The sequence below is a fragment of the Dermacentor variabilis genome, chromosome 6 (assembly GCF_050947875.1).
Source record: "Dermacentor variabilis isolate Ectoservices chromosome 6, ASM5094787v1, whole genome shotgun sequence".
Taxonomy (NCBI): Eukaryota; Metazoa; Arthropoda; class Arachnida; order Ixodida; family Ixodidae; genus Dermacentor; species Dermacentor variabilis.
The window spans coordinates 163,013,920-163,032,270 of NC_134573.1; positions in this window are offsets into that span (position 1 = coordinate 163,013,920).

The following is an 18,351-nucleotide window of genomic DNA, read 5'->3' on the forward strand; positions in this document are numbered from 1 at the left end:
TAGGCTGACGCTCGTCGAGGTTGCTTCAGAAAATTGAACGCCAGAGATTAGAATTTATTTCGAGCACCGGGTAGAAACTGTGTATATTTTAGTAAATAAATATAAAGTTTCGTGCCTCGTTATTAAAATTAAACCTCAAAAGTATTTTAAGATGAAAAAAATTAACTACCTAATGATGACGACGATAATGATGGTGATCTCTATTGTCATCCCTTTTTAAGCGGAGCGGAAAAAAAATGGCCACCTAGCCTGCTTGAGCTAATCAGGCATCATATACGTCTATCGCCGTCAAGCATTTGGCTTATCTCTTTTTGACCTTTTGTCTCTTTATTATATGAAATGAAAAGACAAATATCTTTATCACTATATTGCCAAGTTTTCTATGCCTGTAACGACGCCAGTATTGTCAATCACTTCCCTGCTTTCTTATATCAATACTCCAAACGTCTCTTGCTTATCTCGACTGCTGACTAGTTAATGCTTCCATCCGCTTTGAATCCCAGCGCCTATAAATGGTCGACGTTCCCTACAGGTGTTGCTGGGTGAATTCTTTGATATTCCATTACAACCTACGAAGTCATCTCCAGATTTTCGCTGCAGCATACACATGCCTCATCCTGTTGCGACTACTTGCTCCGGTGTGTTTTTGACCACAGGCAGCAAAGTCGGGCCTCAAATAACAAAGCATTGCCTCCTCTGCGTTATCGTATACATTTTCTACCCTGTATTCTTTCTTGCCGCATTTGTAGATCCACATGCACGTTTCTTTTCTTTTTTCATTCTTTACAAGCACTGTCAAGCGGAGCGTACCCGCCGTGGTTGCTTATTGGCTATGGCGTTGGGTTGGCTAGGTCGTGGAATCGAATCCCAGCCACGGCGGCCGCGTTTCGATCGAGGCGAAATGCGCAAACACCCGTGTACTTTGATTGAGGTGCACGTTAAAGAACCCCAGGTGGTCCCAAATTTGCAGAGTACCCTACTACGGAGTGCCTGATTATCAGATCGTAGTTTTGACACGTAAAACTTCATAATTTTTTTTTAAGCTGAGCGTGCAGTAGAGTATTAGCCAGTTGCATGGCCTCCGACACTTACGCCAACGCGCTATGCTGGGCAATAACGAGCTAGATAGAGGGAGAACGTTTTTAAGTTGAGAAGAGCAATGCGGTCAGCCGGATTAGTTTTGCATCCGGCCTGCTATACTATGCGTCGGGAAAATGGCAAAAGGGAAAGGAAAATGAGAGATGGCGCGGATGTTGATGATGGTACCTTGTGACAAAACATGGACAAGTGCGAACACGCATGTCCTGCGCATAGCACGTCACAACGGCGTAGGCGCATCTCATGTAGTTCTAGAGCCTGGAAGGTGAAGCAGTTCTCCGTTAAAAATGCCAAGATCGCTGCTGTAGTGCAAGGCGCCGGAGGCGTGTTTCTCTGTCTTTCTCTTTCCTCTATTTCTTCTTACCTGAGTAAATGTAGGCTTCACGCATTCCTGTTGCAAGGCGTGTTATCCTTCTATTTTTTTTTTCGCTCTCTATGCGAAAACTCTGCCCCAGCGGCCGTTTCCTGACTTGCATAGCCTCTCCCAAGGGTTGCTCGTGCCACGATACGTGCAAGTACAGCAAACGAAAAGTATCAGCAAACAATTCGTGGGCGCATCGGAGCATCTCACCTGCTGTTAGAAACCGTCCTCGCGTTCCCGTGCGTGGTGCCGGCTGCTAGGCTCTCTTGGGGGGCCAAAGAAGTTTTGCCTGCTTGCTTGATGCGCCAGACTGCAGACGAGTCTGTGCTTTCCGGCCGCCTGCCTCGGGTGCCAGCCGAGTTCCGAATGAACGCGAGGGCAAACGAGGAGCGCTCGTAAACAAATTACAGTGCCTGCTGCTCTTCGTCGGTGTGCTTCCGTGGCTAACAAAAAATACTGGCAACTGAACCACCTTTGGGGGGCGAAGGAGATAATTAGGTTTTAAGCTTAGAAACTTCCCCGAGGTATGTGTAGGGGGTCGCTAACGCGCTTTATCTGATTTCATGTCGTTAACTCGTACCGTGTAATACTTCTCCGGTAGACGACAGCAAGGCTGACGTACAACAGTACGAGCGCACATAGTTCGCTGCCTATCTTTAGCGTTTCTGCGTACGTTGGCATTTTGAGCGATTTGCTCTTTCAGGTCTAATTCAGAACACAATGTTGAAGTTGAATTGAATTAGATTGAATTCAGTTCTGATGTTTCACGCGCCAAAACCACGATTTGATTATGAGGCACGCCGTAGTGGGGAGACTTCTCATAAATTCTGACCACCAGAGGGTTTTTAACGTGCCCGCAATGCGCGGGACAAGGCCGCTCTTGCATTTCGCCCCCTTTGAAATGCGGTCTCCGCGGCCGGGATTTCATTCCATGCAGCGCATGCACCATAGCCGCTAAGCCACCGCAGCGGGTCAATGTTGAAGTATCACCCAACGACAACAGCTAATGTGCCCAGACTCCTATTTCTCGTGAACTGTGGTTGCAAGCTGATTGTCCGAACAGCGACCAACAACGATTTCGGGAGGTCAAGAACGCATACTGAGTTCGAAGCTCTGCGCAGCGCAATCGATATGGAAAAATTACCGAACGAATAATTTGACTTCTTCTATTCAACCTCGTTGCAAAGCACGGGAATAAGAAATTATCGATAAGAAGAAATAAATTAATTACTAATTAGTTACGATAAAAACAAATTATCAAAATTTGTCGAATTTAACGCGTTCACTATGAGACAGTTCAAAAGACAGCGGTATCAGTCGCGCAAAGAAACTACGCCCACTCAGAAATGATATATATATACATATATATATATATATATATATATATATATATATATATATATATATATATATATATATATATATATATATATATATATATATATATATATATATATATATATATATAATCGCAATGATATTAATTACAATGTTGTAGGCACCTTAAGTAAATATCTTTGCGATTCAAGCAATAATTACAAAGCTCCCTAATTACGAGCAATTAACTAATTAATATTTCGTGATGAAAAAGATACTGGCTGTAAGCACATACGACTGCCGCTACTACGCAGTCCGTACGATTTCTCTAGGGCTCTTGGGTTTTCTTAAAAATCTTGGTCCAAGTTAACTGGGACACCTTGCCTCTCTCTCTCTCTCTCTCTCTCTCTCTATATATATATATATATATATATATATATATATATATATATATATATATATATATATTGCAGAGAGAGAGAGAGAGAACAACAACATGAATTGGCCTACGTGTCACCGTACAAGAGGGCCGGCGGGGTAAGACCGGCTGAGTTGCAGCTTGCCGAAAATTACCCGGTCCTAAAAAAAAAATATGCTTTCGCTCATCCAGACATCCACTTGGTCGTTTCATTAATTGAAGACGATACTAATTAACCCACTCCACGCCACAGACGGAGCTAGATGTAGGACTGCAGCATAAATGATGAAGGAAACAACTACGGAAGCCGCAGCCGTTGTGGAGTCGCCAACTGCGATTTGCGCATCTCTATAGTATCAATTTCCGAAGCGTGCATGCGGGGCCTGTTAAGCTTTACAGTGCATATTGGTCTCGCAAGATAGATTATACAGGAGTTCATAGTTCTCTTTAAGGGCACTTCTGCGCCTTTCCTTTTTTATTTTGTGTGTTTTTTGCGCAGCAAAGAAATCGATGCTACTGTGTTGCTGCCTGACTTTGGAAACAAAGTCCTGAGCAGCCGAAGCCACGTGGAAATATGAACCAGGTAGCATTCAGCTCGTTACTTTCATTATCGTAGCAGTTTCGTACTTGCTAATTCTGCAGTGCACTCAGAAGCGCAGCGCTTAAGCGTTTTAGAAATACCTGTGTAGGTTTGTAGGCTCAAGCAAATTTGTCTGAAACACGGTTGCAGGGCACTGCAGCAGCAATGCATACGCGCCCTCTACCCTACGCCGCCGCCGGGCACAAGTGCTCCACCATGCATGGTGAAAACATATGACCCTCACTGCTTACGCTTCTTGGCTTCCAATGAAATTGCGTTTCTACAATTACTTTGCCTTTCAACAGGCACGCCTCTGCAGTCGCCTATAGCTGCAAGACAATGACACATATAGGGTAGCGAACCACGTGCAACCTAATTATTATCCTCGCCTTTTCTCTTTGGCGACCTCTCTCATGTCTTATCGCTTCGCATGGCCTATCACTTATTAGATAAACCCCCTTCACTGCAAACGATAGTGCGACTACGAGGCGTGCCACACAGGCATAGCGCTACAGCGTAGAAAGAAGTTGCCTCGATCGAGTGAGTTCCGGTTGATCGCACATGCGAGCTCGGCCGCGCAGCATTCGTGTGCAGTAGCAAAGCGAGTCGAAGCCTGTGTAACGCGCACTGATAATAATGAGCTCATAGGCAATGACCATGAAATATTTCCCGAAAAGAAATGATCGGTATTGCTTCCAAACTTCGAACGCAATTCGTTATTTACAGCTCATAATGAAATTCAATTAGCGAGAAATAGTAGATTTTTGTGTTCGAACGAGGTTTTAGCCAAATTTCACTCCGGTACTGCCAAGACCAGGCTAGAGCATATTTCTGTGGGTGGAAGGCGATCCCGTTAGCCGGTTGAAATGTGTAATTGGTGCAATTCGACGCACCTTTGCGTCTGTCTATGTAGAATCAAATTAATCGACGTTGACCTTTTCTGAACCGTGCCTGCCCTAAGGATACTCTTCAGTGCGCGCAACAAGCACAGCCTTGATCGGCCATAACATCAAATTTCTTTTTCAGCACATTCATGTTCACAAGTAACCTCGAATGCTAACAAGCGCTGCACCTTTCTATAACACATCGAAGTGCTGACGGCCAAAAGTAGATCCTGTCATGCCTGATACAGGAAGCCAAAGTTAAAATACATCTGAGGCTTCGGGAGAGCTTTCGAAGCGTGAGCCGATGCGAAAGAGGAAGCAGAAATGCACAAAAAAAAAACAACTACAATCAGCTCTCTGTGCAACGTACACAGAAGCGGTTGCAGGAAATGTATTCATTGCCGCAGGCTCCACCACGCGCCGAAGTGGTACGCGCGCCGCGTCAGAAAAGATGAGCGCCTTCGGCCCATAACGCAATTAGCCAGCTGGCGCCCCATACGGCAAAGGCATTAGCATAACAGTGACTCAAAATTACCATAATTCCAGCCGAAGCCTTACGCACAGAAGCAAGGATGTTTCTCTTATTTTTTTTTTCTCCAGCGAATACATAAGCCACCTTTTCTGGTTGATTCCATCGTTCAGTGTGCAGAAGAATGAGTCGCTTTCCCCGCTGTTTTTCTATTAAGACGAATTGTGGTGAGCTCGTCACCTACGAGCGAGTTATCAATAAGTACATTCGGTTAAGAAGAGTGGCTCAACAATGTTTTTCTTCTTTTTTTTTTCCTATGGTCTGTTGACTAGCCGCTCCAAGCTTTGGTGACCGAAAGGCGTAATATCAATAGGGCTTCGACAGATTGTCGCTGGTTTGGTTCTCTTCGTGTCGCCGGCATGAGATCTTGTCACGTCTCTGGACTTATTTTGTTCCTGCACGGTCTTATAGTGTTCTCGCCGCTACGAATGAAAAACGTCACGCTAGCGCCATTCGGCGATCCGTCGTACTCGTACGACGACGTAGGCGTGTGCATTGAGAAAGACGTACAAAAAAAAAATGGCGGTGAATGTGTCTGAGCGACTTCCAAGCGTCCCTTAAGATGACGTTGTTATCTCCAGGCTAACGAGCATGCTGAGTATGAATTGACTATTCCTCATGACTGGTCGTTTTAATGAAAACCGCCACTACGTTTAACAAATTACATTTTCTTTTTCTTGCATGCATGTATGCGTTCCGGAAGCCACAAGAAACGCAGTCGCAGTGCTGTGCTCGACCCTGTCGTATAGGTTTAGTGTTGCATAGTGCGCGTGCGCCGTCAAACGCAGAAGATTCTCTCACTGTTGAGTAAAGAAGGTTGGCGAGTAGACCAGTTTGTTGCGCTCTCCGCAAGTTACGATTGAACAGTTGATGGATTTATGAAAGAATTGACAAAACATATGGGACATATAAAAGTAAACATGGAGAAGAAATCCGGGAACTATTACTACACCAAGAAAACTAGTAATTAATCCAGCACTTGCTGGCGAAACAGGAAAGGTGTCTTGTGAAAATGGAGCAAGATTTGAAAAATGCCGTAACACCGGCACCGAATGCATTTGGCAAATCAACGTGTCTTTGCAAATGCGCTCCATCACGTTCCGAATCGCTGAGGTAATTCAATTGGATTCTCTTCTTTTCAGCGTTTCAGCAAAACCCGAGGGCGACGCGATCGCTTGAAATGTCGTTTACCATATTCCAGCAGTGCCTCTTTTCTCCGCTTCAGTAAGCAGAAAATGCAGGTCGGATCTGAGCAATGCACATTAAAAGCAATGACTCGTGCATTGTTTTACTGACCACCCGATAAATGAATTCAAATTGGAACTTTCTTGAATGAAGGATAAAGTCGACATGCTTTTGGAAACGGAATTCAAAATCGGACCTCAAGTACGTCGAAAAAAATTGTCAAAAATTAGCAAACATAGTAATGTTTCCCGAGTCTCCGAGAGACCCGTGAACTATTAAAAAAACTCGCCCCATTTAATATTGTAGTAACTATAATAATTTAGAACGTTAAGCTCTACCGACAGCACGGATAATGATGATTCATGACCTTGAGTTTCTTTTATAAATATTGTGGATAATTTATGAACACCGAAAAAACAATGGCAAATTACGTTTAGTGCTTCATCGCTCCGCACCGAAAACATAATTGACTATTATAAAGCATGCATCAGTTAGAGCGTATGAAATTGGCAAACTTATACTAATAGAAGGTTACCGTAGGATCGTTACATTTTTACTTTAATTATTCATAAGTCCTATGCCCAAAATAGTTGTGCATTCCAAAGAAGTGCATATTTAATAAATAACGAATTTCACCTACCTAATTTTGACATCTGCGAATGCGGGGTTACAGAGTTGTAGAGTTGATGCTTCATTGTTTTGTTTCTTAAATTTACCAGTCTCCGGGCATTTTTCTCAAGCACCGAGCGCCTGAATATTTCCATTCAACAGTCGATAAAGATACAACAAAATTGTCAAAACTTGGTCCAGCTAAAGGACGCCGTGCAAATCAGCCTCTTCGCCAGCATTTATTCAGATGCGAGTTCCCGAGTTGAAGCATGAGCTCCCGAATTAACGCTTCATCTTAATATTCCATATACTGGTTGAAAGTGCCGCCACGTTTGAGGCTTGACAATTAAATGTGACTTCTTTGAAAAAAATTATATGAAAGGTAATTCACCTTTTTTCAACTGCACAGGCGAAGGCCTATAATGTCCTCCTTTACTTCATGGAAATGTCTGTTGATCGATTCGCCACATCTGCGAAATCAGAAAGAGAGAAAAACGAGGAAATCCAGTTGTTCTCAAAGAATATACAAACGTGAATTCACTTCATTGTATGATGCTCCATGTAGCGTTTTCACGGACAGTGGACGATCCTCCTGTCGTCCCAATGCGTTGGACATTGATTCTCCTTGTAAGTCAAATAGATAACAGTGACATAATAAGTGGTCGATTATCTATTCGCAGAGGGTTAGATAGGTGGGCTTGTTGATAATGCATGATAATAAAAACTTAGAGCGCTAAAAACACAAAGGATGCTAGCCGCAACTGCAGTAACCACGTGCCAAAAAGAATAAAAAGAAACACAGCGGATTATCCAGAAACAGTAAAAGAAGCGAGAAACTAAAAGAGTGGGAGCAAAGCTCTTCTTGGTAGGTTATACCAGCTATGTACAACATCTCTGAACGTAAAAATAGCCAAAGCCAGCGCTGAGCGTGCGTTGTACGGCATTGGCGAGCGCAGCCAAGGCTAATTGAAAAATTTCATGTTCGCGGTAGCTGCCCTGGGTTAGGGGCTCACCAGGCTCGAGCATTACAATCAGTAGGTCATCAAAAGAATAGCGAGCAAAAATTAAAAACACCTCCAACAATGCATGGCTAAAGGAACGTACACGTTCGCAGGATATATATATATACCAAACAAATCGCTCCTTCAGCCGACCTCTCTGCGTTTGCTTTCATTATAATTCTTTTTTTCTGTCCCCTAGTGGAAGCTTTTCCTTGCAGAAGCAGTTCCTTATTGATCCAGACCCTCGAGAAACTTTTACCTAGCAGGCAAAAAGAGAAACTGAGCTGATTCGGTGTTCCTAAGAAAAGCCGTTTGCCTTCTTGCAAGCGCATTTCAGCAAGCACCACAAAACCAAGCTGTAGCTCAGCTCAGAGAAAGTGTAAAAATATTCGAGACTGTAGCAACTGAATATGCGATCCATGGTTTGAAGATTTCAATGTTTCCAAGCATCACAAGTGGCGCTATACCAAATAAGTAAGCAGAGAGTGCCTTTAGTTGCTGGAGCATGCCATTCTCAGGCTGAAGCTGTAGGTAGGTAACGCCGACGATCATAAAAGGCACGGGGCCCCATTAGACCGACACGGAACAACGCTCCTACTGAAAGCTGTGCGCAGCCCATGACCTTCTCTACGCTTTCATCTCGCTTGGAAGGAAGCCTAATTGAAGTTTCCAAGCCCCGTCAATCCGTTCCTGCGTGGATGTTTTGAATATGTTCCTTCCAACACGACGGCTTGCCACATATTGGATAGAAGCAACCCAACTTAAGGCGGCTTTGCAAGACTGGTACAGGCTTTACGTAGCCTACTTGTCCCTCAATCCTGCCTTTTCGTTTTTTTTTGTTATTGCTGCTGAGTCTGCTCTCTTTGTTTCTTCTTTTTTTTTTTATGTGGAGCTGCTCGCTGTTCCTCCGGGCTCTCAACAAACTCCGACCATTCCAAGACCATCCAGAATGCAAGGAGTGCTCCTGCTTTACTTTTCGCAGCGAAGCTTCAGCCAACTTTTATTTTAAGCAGTGCTGAGTGTCACTCTGCCTAAACTGCTCGCGGCGCTCGCGTGCCGCCTCCTAGAACCTGCATCGCAAGCTCCTCTCATTCATTCTGCTAGATTTGAAGGAACACGTACAGTCAGCCGTGCGAATCAAGAGAGCCCGTGTTTTCCTTCTGCCGCATAAGCAATACGAAAAGCAATTTATTGGAAAGAAAAACATGAATGGGCTACTTCAGGCACTCGCTCACTCTAACGGGAATTATCATCTGCAGACAGGCTGGCGCGGGCACATTTTGACGGAGCAGCAATCTGGGCGGTTCTGACATCGTAACGCCTCCGTACGCCCGGTGCAAAGGAGCTGCTATTCAATCAACAGAGACCCCCTGCGGGGGCGTATTCCCCCCACTGTAATACCGACCGTTCATGGTTCGTTTCCTGCGCTGGGGGGCCAGATCTAATAAAGCGAACGTTCCTAGCCCGTTGATAAACGAAAGCAAAGAGAAGCAATACAAAAAAAGTAAGGCCGCGGAAACAATGTTGTAACGAGGAACCGGCCCTGCTCAGAAGCACTCGCTCGATTTGTCGCGACCGCACATGGGCCAGCATCTTCCTTGTGTGGCCCAATCGAGCAGCTTGGAACAGCTTGCTCACGCCGCTGCCAAGGAGATGGACGGCGAAATACTAGTTATCTCGCTCCAGGTAACCGGGACCGCGCACGTATGTACGCTGCAGCGTAAATGTTTGTTGTGGTTTAATAATACGCGAAACAAGCACAAGCACGAACTAACTGTCCCAGAAACAGGTAGCGACACGTAAATGCTTGGTTTGCGCGAACATCTATGGCTAGAAGAATTTCGCCTTATGCGTTTGGGACGTACAGGGCGACCCACTGTTAAAGGGAACACTTGAGTGCAGAGAATATCCGCATTTTTCTCTCTCACACGAGTACACTCGCCTAAATTTGCAGCAGATATCTTGTCGTCGGTAGCTACGACACCTTTAGACACACATGTGCAGTATACTGACATGTGCGTCAGCGCACTGCTTCCGCAGCTAGGGCGTCACCAAAGTGAGAGCCGGACATTTTACGGTTCCCGAACCACATTGTAGGCACCTTTAGACACGTAGGCACAGTATGCTGACACGTGTGTCAGCGCACTGCTTCCGCAACTAGGGCGTCACCAAAGTGAGAGCCGCACATTTTACGGTTCCCGAACCACATTGTACATCGCAGTAGTCCAAACAGGTTGCGCAGTACAGACCAGAATTTGCGGCACTTGTAGGTGGCAGCCATTTTTTGTTGGAGACAGGTTGGACGACGTTACACAAACACCGCCACAAGCGACCTACGTCACGCGCGCATGCACGTATAGAAGCGCAGCATACATCCTGATTCTTCATAGCCGTCCGCCAAGCGCAAGTGCCTTATTGAAATAAATTATTCCTTAAAGTTAATTACGTCGAAAAATGCGTAAAGTACAACTTGCACACAAGTTGCAGACATGATAGCTACTGATTGTTATTCGAATATGCGAGAAAACATAAATCTGTTACGTGGAAACTTTAAACCAACGCCCTTTTCCAGCTGCCGTTTGAGGTCGGTCAGAGTGGTCGCGACCGCTAGGTGGCGGTATTGTTAGCACAGCATGTACAGCAAAGTAAGCATGTCCGCAATAGGCATTAGTAAGAGGCGATTGGAGGATTGGTGGAAGGAAAGTAGGGAAATGACAAAAGACGGAGACGTACAAAAGCATAGTTCGCAATAGGGGATTATAAAATTTAGGTGTGGTAGTTCATAGTGTTTTTTTTAATTGTTTAACCTAGGTAGTACATTAGGCAGTATAATAGCAAGAGCTTGGTGGCGCAACCCACCGCCCGTTCCAAAGGGGACGCTCATAACATCCATCCATACATTCTCATTCTTGTAGGCCCTCCGCCTAGCGCAAGGGCTTTATTGAAGTAATTGAATTTCGCACAGTAAAATGCATCAGAAAATTCGTAAAGCACGACTTACACACATCTTGCAGACATGATAGCATCGGAATGTAATTCGCATATACGAGAAAATATAATTCGCTTACGCAGAAATGAAAACACAAACCCCTGTGCCAGCTGCATTGTTCTCTTTTCTCGGTGAGCACGCCACGAAAAATCTCGACCAACTAGAGGCTAACAGCTGCGCTGTAAAATGCCGCGTGATTGCACGCCCACACACACGTACATTGGTAACCCCGAAATTGTTTTAAAGGAAATCATTCAGCTCATCGCCTGACTCGGCGGTTGGCATAGTCTGCTATCCTTGCGTGTAACATGCAACTCGAGACCACCAGACGCCAACACCGACCGCCTGCCACCTCCAGGGTGGTTGCGGGCAACGAGCGTTGTCACATCATTTTCCCGACATTTTTTGAGACAGCTTGTGTGGCGGCACCGACGTGTCGTGTGATCTCACGGCAATGTTCGTATTTGGGGTACCATGAGTAAAATGCGGAGAAAATAGTCGAGCACAGCGCTATAAAACTAACTGAATGGCATGTCATAAGATGTGATAAAATCTTCCTATCGAAATTCACACCCTTACTTCGAAAATTTTTAAAAAAACAAACATATTTAAATAATATTGTCTAATTGCCAAGATAATGAGTGTACAAAATGTTTATTGTGCCGGGAAAATACTAATGATCGAACCCCACAGGTCTCCCCCTCCCCCATATTCGTATACATTACCAGATTTTTTAACAGATTTTAACACTACGTTACGGACCCGCTGGGTAGTCCGGTGGTTGTTGCATTTCGCTGCTGATCTCGAGGTCGCAGGTTCAATCCCTGCCACGGCGGTCGCATTTCGAAGGGAGGAGAAATGAAAACACTCACGTACTTTTATTTAGGTGCACGTCAAATAACCCCAAGTGGTTAAAATTAATCCCAAGTGGCTCTACTACGGCATTACCTCTTAAGCAGATCCTCGTTTTGGCACGTAAAACGCCGGAATTATTCTTTTAGGCTAACCTTAGCTGGGGCACTGTACATACGAGCACATTCTGGAAGAAAGTCACGTAGTTTTTCTTTGCTGTTGCGTTTCGCATGAATAAAACATGCTCCTTTTAATGCCTAAATGAGGTTTACGTAGATTCATTGTTCTTGATAACGCATTCAAGCCTCGCCAGAAAAATACTATGATGATTGGCCGAAAAATAATCATGAGAAAAATGCTGTGTTGATTACTTTACCATACTCCACCCTCCCCTTTAAAAAAGGCTTTGCTTTATGTGAAAGGTAACATACCACAGGTTCCAGTGCAATACTGGCACCTACAGTCCCTAATTTTATTTTTGTATAACGTATGCATTTGCGGGTATTTGCAATTCCCTGTTAATGCAGAGAAAAGTACATTTAAATATACAGAAAAGTAAAAAAGTACATGTAAGTATACATTTCACACAATTACCTTGTAACCGAAACTTCAGCACATGTCCTAAAATCGGCCTTTTTGAAAAAAAAAAATTGGAACGTGTTTGCACAGAGGACTGGCAATCGTGGTCGAACTAATTGAGACAGAGTACAGCAGCTGTCGTTTCGACAAAGGTTGGAGACAAAACGCACGACGTCCCCTACGTGACCTTCGGTACCAGAATCGGCCAAGAAATAAGGAAACACTCAGAAATAAAGGGGGTTAAAGGGAAAGGCCCGTGTAGAGATAATTGAGTGATCACAGAGACCCAACCGTATACAATGACGTTTGGTCTTCACCCTATAGAGGCGCTTTTGCTTTTGCTTGGCTGTGATTGGCTGCGCTGACAGTAGGACCCTGGGGATCCTGCGCGCGAAGTTTGATGTACGGCTCGGAGTGCAGTCGGCGTGCCGCTGCCAGCCGCGATATCCACGAGCCGCCTATACACTGGTCCACAGCAGAGTCTCCACGGGTCGTTGTCGCGCTTCCCTCATTCCCGAGCGCCATCATTTTTTTCGCGGTATCTCGCGAAGTGCCTTTCGCGATGACAACGGTGCCGTCTCCGTACCCTGACACTGTGTGCGCATGCGTATGAGCGATGATCGGCGCGAGGTAAGTGACCGAACGTCATGGGTGGATGAGCGTGCTGCAAACCCCGGTGAGTGGTTTTTCGATTTCACGTCGTTCGGTGGTCTTTCTCATGGCGCAATAAATTGGAACAATGAGAAAAATGACCTTTTAAAGAAGTGAGAAGCGTAAATTAATCTTATTCCTATTGTTGCTTCGCAAAATATCACATATTGTGTTGGCCAATTTCTTCCGCTAATTTTGTGCCCTACCGCTGGGACGAAATGGCAGCGCAAGAGAGGTAAAAGTTAGCAATGTTTCAAACAGATCACTACGCAGTGATTTGCTAACTTGTTCATTACAAATGCCTGGTCAAGAGATGGCGACCTATGTGATGACACTTCAATGGTCACCGGCCACGTCAGAGCAATAGTAAAGAGAGAGAGAGAGAGAGCGGGGGGGAGACACTGAGAAACTTTCCGGGCGATCCGTCGAAGAAATGTTTTCCGTGATATAGCACACTCCTATGAAAACCTATTCGAGCAGACATAAAAAAAAGGCAATACGAAGATGCACCCCTCGCGATGTTTCAGTGCGTATGGCGTCTTTCTGTTGAGCAGTAGGTGGCGCATTCGTTAACCGCCACAACAAGCCCAATCAGGGGTACAATGAAATTGCAGTAATGATGGGTTAAGTCTGGCAAGCTGCATATTACTGGCAATTGACACATGAGAGCATGCGACTCGAAGTTCGCCATGTCTTATAAAGAACGAGGCATAGACGCTTGACATAACTATAGCGTATCTGGATTCTTATCACCTGGAAAAACATTGAGTCATTTTATACGCTAAAGCAGCCACAAGAGAAAAAAGGCTGGTGAGGTTATTCGTTTATATATAGATATAAGAAACAATTTGAGAAAACAGAAAGCCCTGTAGACGAAGACATAATTAAAGTGATGACATGGAGACATTTATCCCTGATGGACGGATGCAGCAGCACTATCATGCCCTTTGTGTTTCTCATCCGGTCAACGTGCAAGTGCAGTAGAGAACGACAGGTAGTTTAATGGCATCTGAAGTGTTTTTCCAGCGACAGGTTTGGCATACTATTCCGAATGAAATGAAGGAACGTGAAGGAAATATTAAAGAAAGGAAGCAACTAGCAAAAAATAATGGCCAAGGCACCTTCTCCGGTTCCTGTCGACATGTGGCATCGGCACAGGTTCCTGGCGTCGAACACTATGGACGCGAGCGGGAAGCTGAGCACGAACTCGACGCCAAATGCCTCTCCTACGCCTATAGGGTAGAAGGACCGGTTGCTAACCCGACAGCTCCAGTGGTCTAGCAGCATGAGGCTACATCTTCAATTGGAAATGCCGCTTGATAACCTGGGAGTATTTTTCTGCACAGAATAGGTCGCTCATCTTGCGCAGCAGATGTACCTGCAAAATGGGACGTTCGAAGCACGTCACAAAGAATTAAATTTAACTTCCACTGAATAAATATGGACACAGTGAGGCCCTATTTATTGATGTCAAGTTATCTCGAAATTAAAAATGACACAAACCGGCTGTATCGAGTTATCCCTTTATTGTACATGCGCCGCGGCGGTGTGGTTACTTTTGCATTGGCCTGCTAAGCCCGAGGGCGCGGGATCAAATCCCAACCTCCGCGGCCGCATTTCGATGGGGGCGAAATGTAAAAACACTCGTGTACCGTGCATTGGGTGCACTTTTAAGAACCCCAGGTGATAAAAATCAATACAGAGCCTTTCACTATGGCATGCCTCATAATCATATCCTGATTTGGGCCGGGGAAACGGCAGGATTTCTATATTTTAGTTTTTTGTAGTAATAGCTTCTGTAAGCATGAAGCTAGTAAGCACAGTCAGCATTTGATGTAAGATTGTCCTCTAGAGCGATTCAACATTCTCTATATATCTAACTTCTTTGGTATCACTACTCGACTGCGAATAACTTGTAATATTTATGTCCCTGCGCTCTTCTGATCAGATTTTTAAAAAAGAAAAACGTACCTGCAATGCACCAGATCGCAAAGACAGAACACCATGTGCAGTGATGTAATTTGCATTGTTGATGAAGCATCGGAAGTGTGTCAGCTGATACTGCATCATCTACACCGCGGCTGATGAAAACCTGCGGGGAAATCAGTCTGAACGGTGAAGTTATCGAGAGAAGCATACGGCGGATATAATTTGTCGGCTCGCCTCCAGAAGTCAGCTCGCTGAAAAAAAGACACAGTCATAAACAGCGAGAGCGCACTCGGAAATGAGTGGGTCTAGCCAATGCAACCAATACAAAGCAAAACCGCTTGCACCTCACATTTGTACCCAATTGAGCTGTCATGATACGAACGGTTGGCAAGACTGCCTCCACCTAATGGACGTACGGTTACCATGCCCGCCTCCTACTTTGCAAGCACAAAAACCAGGAAATGCTAGGCCATGCAATAAAGCCTGAAATTATATATACTGCCGTCAACACTTTCGCATCAATGCACACAATCTCTGTCCTGACCTCGGCATCTGCCATAGTCCAGCTACAGTATCGCACATACTTAATTTGCGCATATCCTCAAGATTCGGTCCAGTGGTGGTGCGATTGTGAGGTGCGGTGGGCCAATCGGGCAAGTAATCAAATGAGCCGTTTGTTGATTAACTCCTCCGCCTATCCAAGGGTACGATTCCTTGAATTTATACTTTTGCTTACTCAAAGCAGCATTTTCTGTCGTCAGAAATGAGTCAACAATCATTGTCTCAAATGATGTGATATTTTTTTCTTTTACAAGAGTATCCTTTCAGTAATGATATTGAAAGCGATCCTGAAAATTTTACAAGAAGCTGCTGCGACAAAGACAGACAAGAAAAAGAGGGTATCGACACGGGCTAGCGCAAATCACTGTCGACATCCTCTCGCCCTTGTTTTTCCTTGGCGCAGCATCTTTTCTTAAGCACTATGAACCGACTCGCTCAGTAACAGGCTTTATTAAACGTTAAAACCACGCTAGATCATAAAATTCGAGTTACCTCTAAACGAAAAACGCCTCACACAATCTAAAATTTATTGATCGAAGAATCATTTTAAAAGGAAGCTTTAGCTCGGGCCCAACTTCGACGCGGCCTATTCAAATACATGTAAAACGCAAAAACGTTTTTCTGAGATAACACCTGGACCGATTTCAACGAAATTTGTTGCATTTGAAAGAGAATGTTAAAGTGTAGTGACTGTTGTAAGCGGAATCCCGATTTATGTCCGCAAATTTCTTTAAAAGATTTTCAGATAATCAATCGTTTGAAAAAAAAAAAAGAAACACGTGGTTTACAAATTCATATATAGCTTTGCATCAAGAACAGATATCGCGGCTCTGTAAATGGCATCCATGAAATCATTCAAAGCGGACACATTGGATGTGTCATCCAGTTACGTAAATTTGTTACGTTGGTTAAAAGAGTTCTGCTAAAGCTGTAGTTTCATATTACTAATTTTTTTATATTCATATGTAACATATCAATTTTGTGCGCTTTAGGTGTACTATAAGATGCAATTCACATAATTGTATTATCACTTTTCGTTGTTGAGTTACAGAGTTGTAAACATGATAATATTTTTTGAAAATTTCCGATTTTTTCTAATTTTTAATAAAAAATTGACGACCTAACTCAACAATTCGACACCAACAGTCACTAGATCTTACGTTTTTCTTTTAAATGCAACAAACCTCGTCATACTTGGTGCAGTGGTTGCCGAGAAAAACTCATTCTCCTTTTACATGCATTTAGATAGGAGCACCCGAGCTAAAGCTTCCTCTTAAGATGAAGACGAAGACGAGGTCCTGAAGTGATATTTTAGAAGACAGGCTCCCTTAAAAGCAATTTCGAACACCACTTAAGTAAAATGTTGCCCACGCGACTGCTGAGATGCCCCTCGATTGACTAGACTTCAGGAAAAACCTGCCTCTCGAAATTTCAGTCCAGCTCCAAACGGACGTCTGCACTTTACCGCAGTAATTGAGCATTCTTCGCTACCTACCATCGTCTCGAGAGTGAAAAGCTCCGAAACCTGCCGTGGAACACCGCCTTCTACATTCGCCAGTTCTTGTTTAATGCTTCACCGATAAATTTATCGGAGTCCTTGTTTGGAAGCGTCAATTTCATACGGTCTTTGCCTTACTTTATATGAGTAGGAGTAAGCGTCTTCAGTGCTCAGAGTTACTAGGACAAGAAATATTTCGAAGAGCCGTTCGTAATGATGCTAGCCTCTGATTTCATTTGGAACAATTTAATCTGCCTGTCTATAAAAATGCACCAAATAAATTTTCTACAATAATAGTGTTATAGTTAGAAAGATGTGGTTTCTTTGACATGCTGACAACATTGAAAAAACCGGCATTCAACTGCTGACATGTGTCTAATGCCGCAAACACTACACGTTTGGTGGCCCTTCCGCACATGCATGTATCACCTCGCACCCTTCACAAATGTCAGCTAAGAAAACAATCCTCGAATTGTTTCCTTTCGCGGTTATTTATCGTAACTGAGTCTCAAAGAAAAGCCCCATTCCAAGTATATGTTCGAAACAAGCAACGGCTGGCTTCATAGTGAGAACTTCTGAAATTTTCATGAATATAATTAGAATTGTACCAAAAAATGTCGCCTATTCTTGCATATTTTATTGCTATGTAATTGTAGTATTAGCTCTTTCTGTATTATATGAGAGTATAAATGTGCTTGATGTTTTCGATATACTCGAGCCAGGACTATTTCTTGTCTAAAGAATTAACTTTATTCAGTCGTGCGCTGATAATCTTAGACTGAAAGGGTAAACAGATGAACGTATGTGGCTCTTACTGCGACCCATATAATATGCTGAAAGGTAGATGAAGGCAGAATGGTGCTAATTTACAAACTAAACCGTCGGCACTTTAACATGATGTTTTAGTGATGGAGCTCCTATCTAAATATATGGGAATGGACAAAACATTCTTCCCAGCAACCACTGCACCACATTTGACTAAGGAAAAGTAATAACCTAATGATGCAAGAAGAGCACTTTTTTATTCAGGCAGTGAGGTTTTTTAGAAAGAATTCTTCAGGAGTGCAAGATCTCAAACTGTATCTTCAAGCTTCATATCGAACTCAACAACGAAACAAGCTGTCTGAATTCTTTTAAACTGTACCTAATAGCACAGCTAAATTGGCCAAATTTTATATAGTAAACACCGCTTTCAAATACGCCATTAATTTGTGTGTAAGACTTCTGCAAACCTCGTTACCATCATGTAAGCTGCAAATTTATATATAAATATTTGTCCACTGTACATGACCTATGCAGTTTACAGAAGT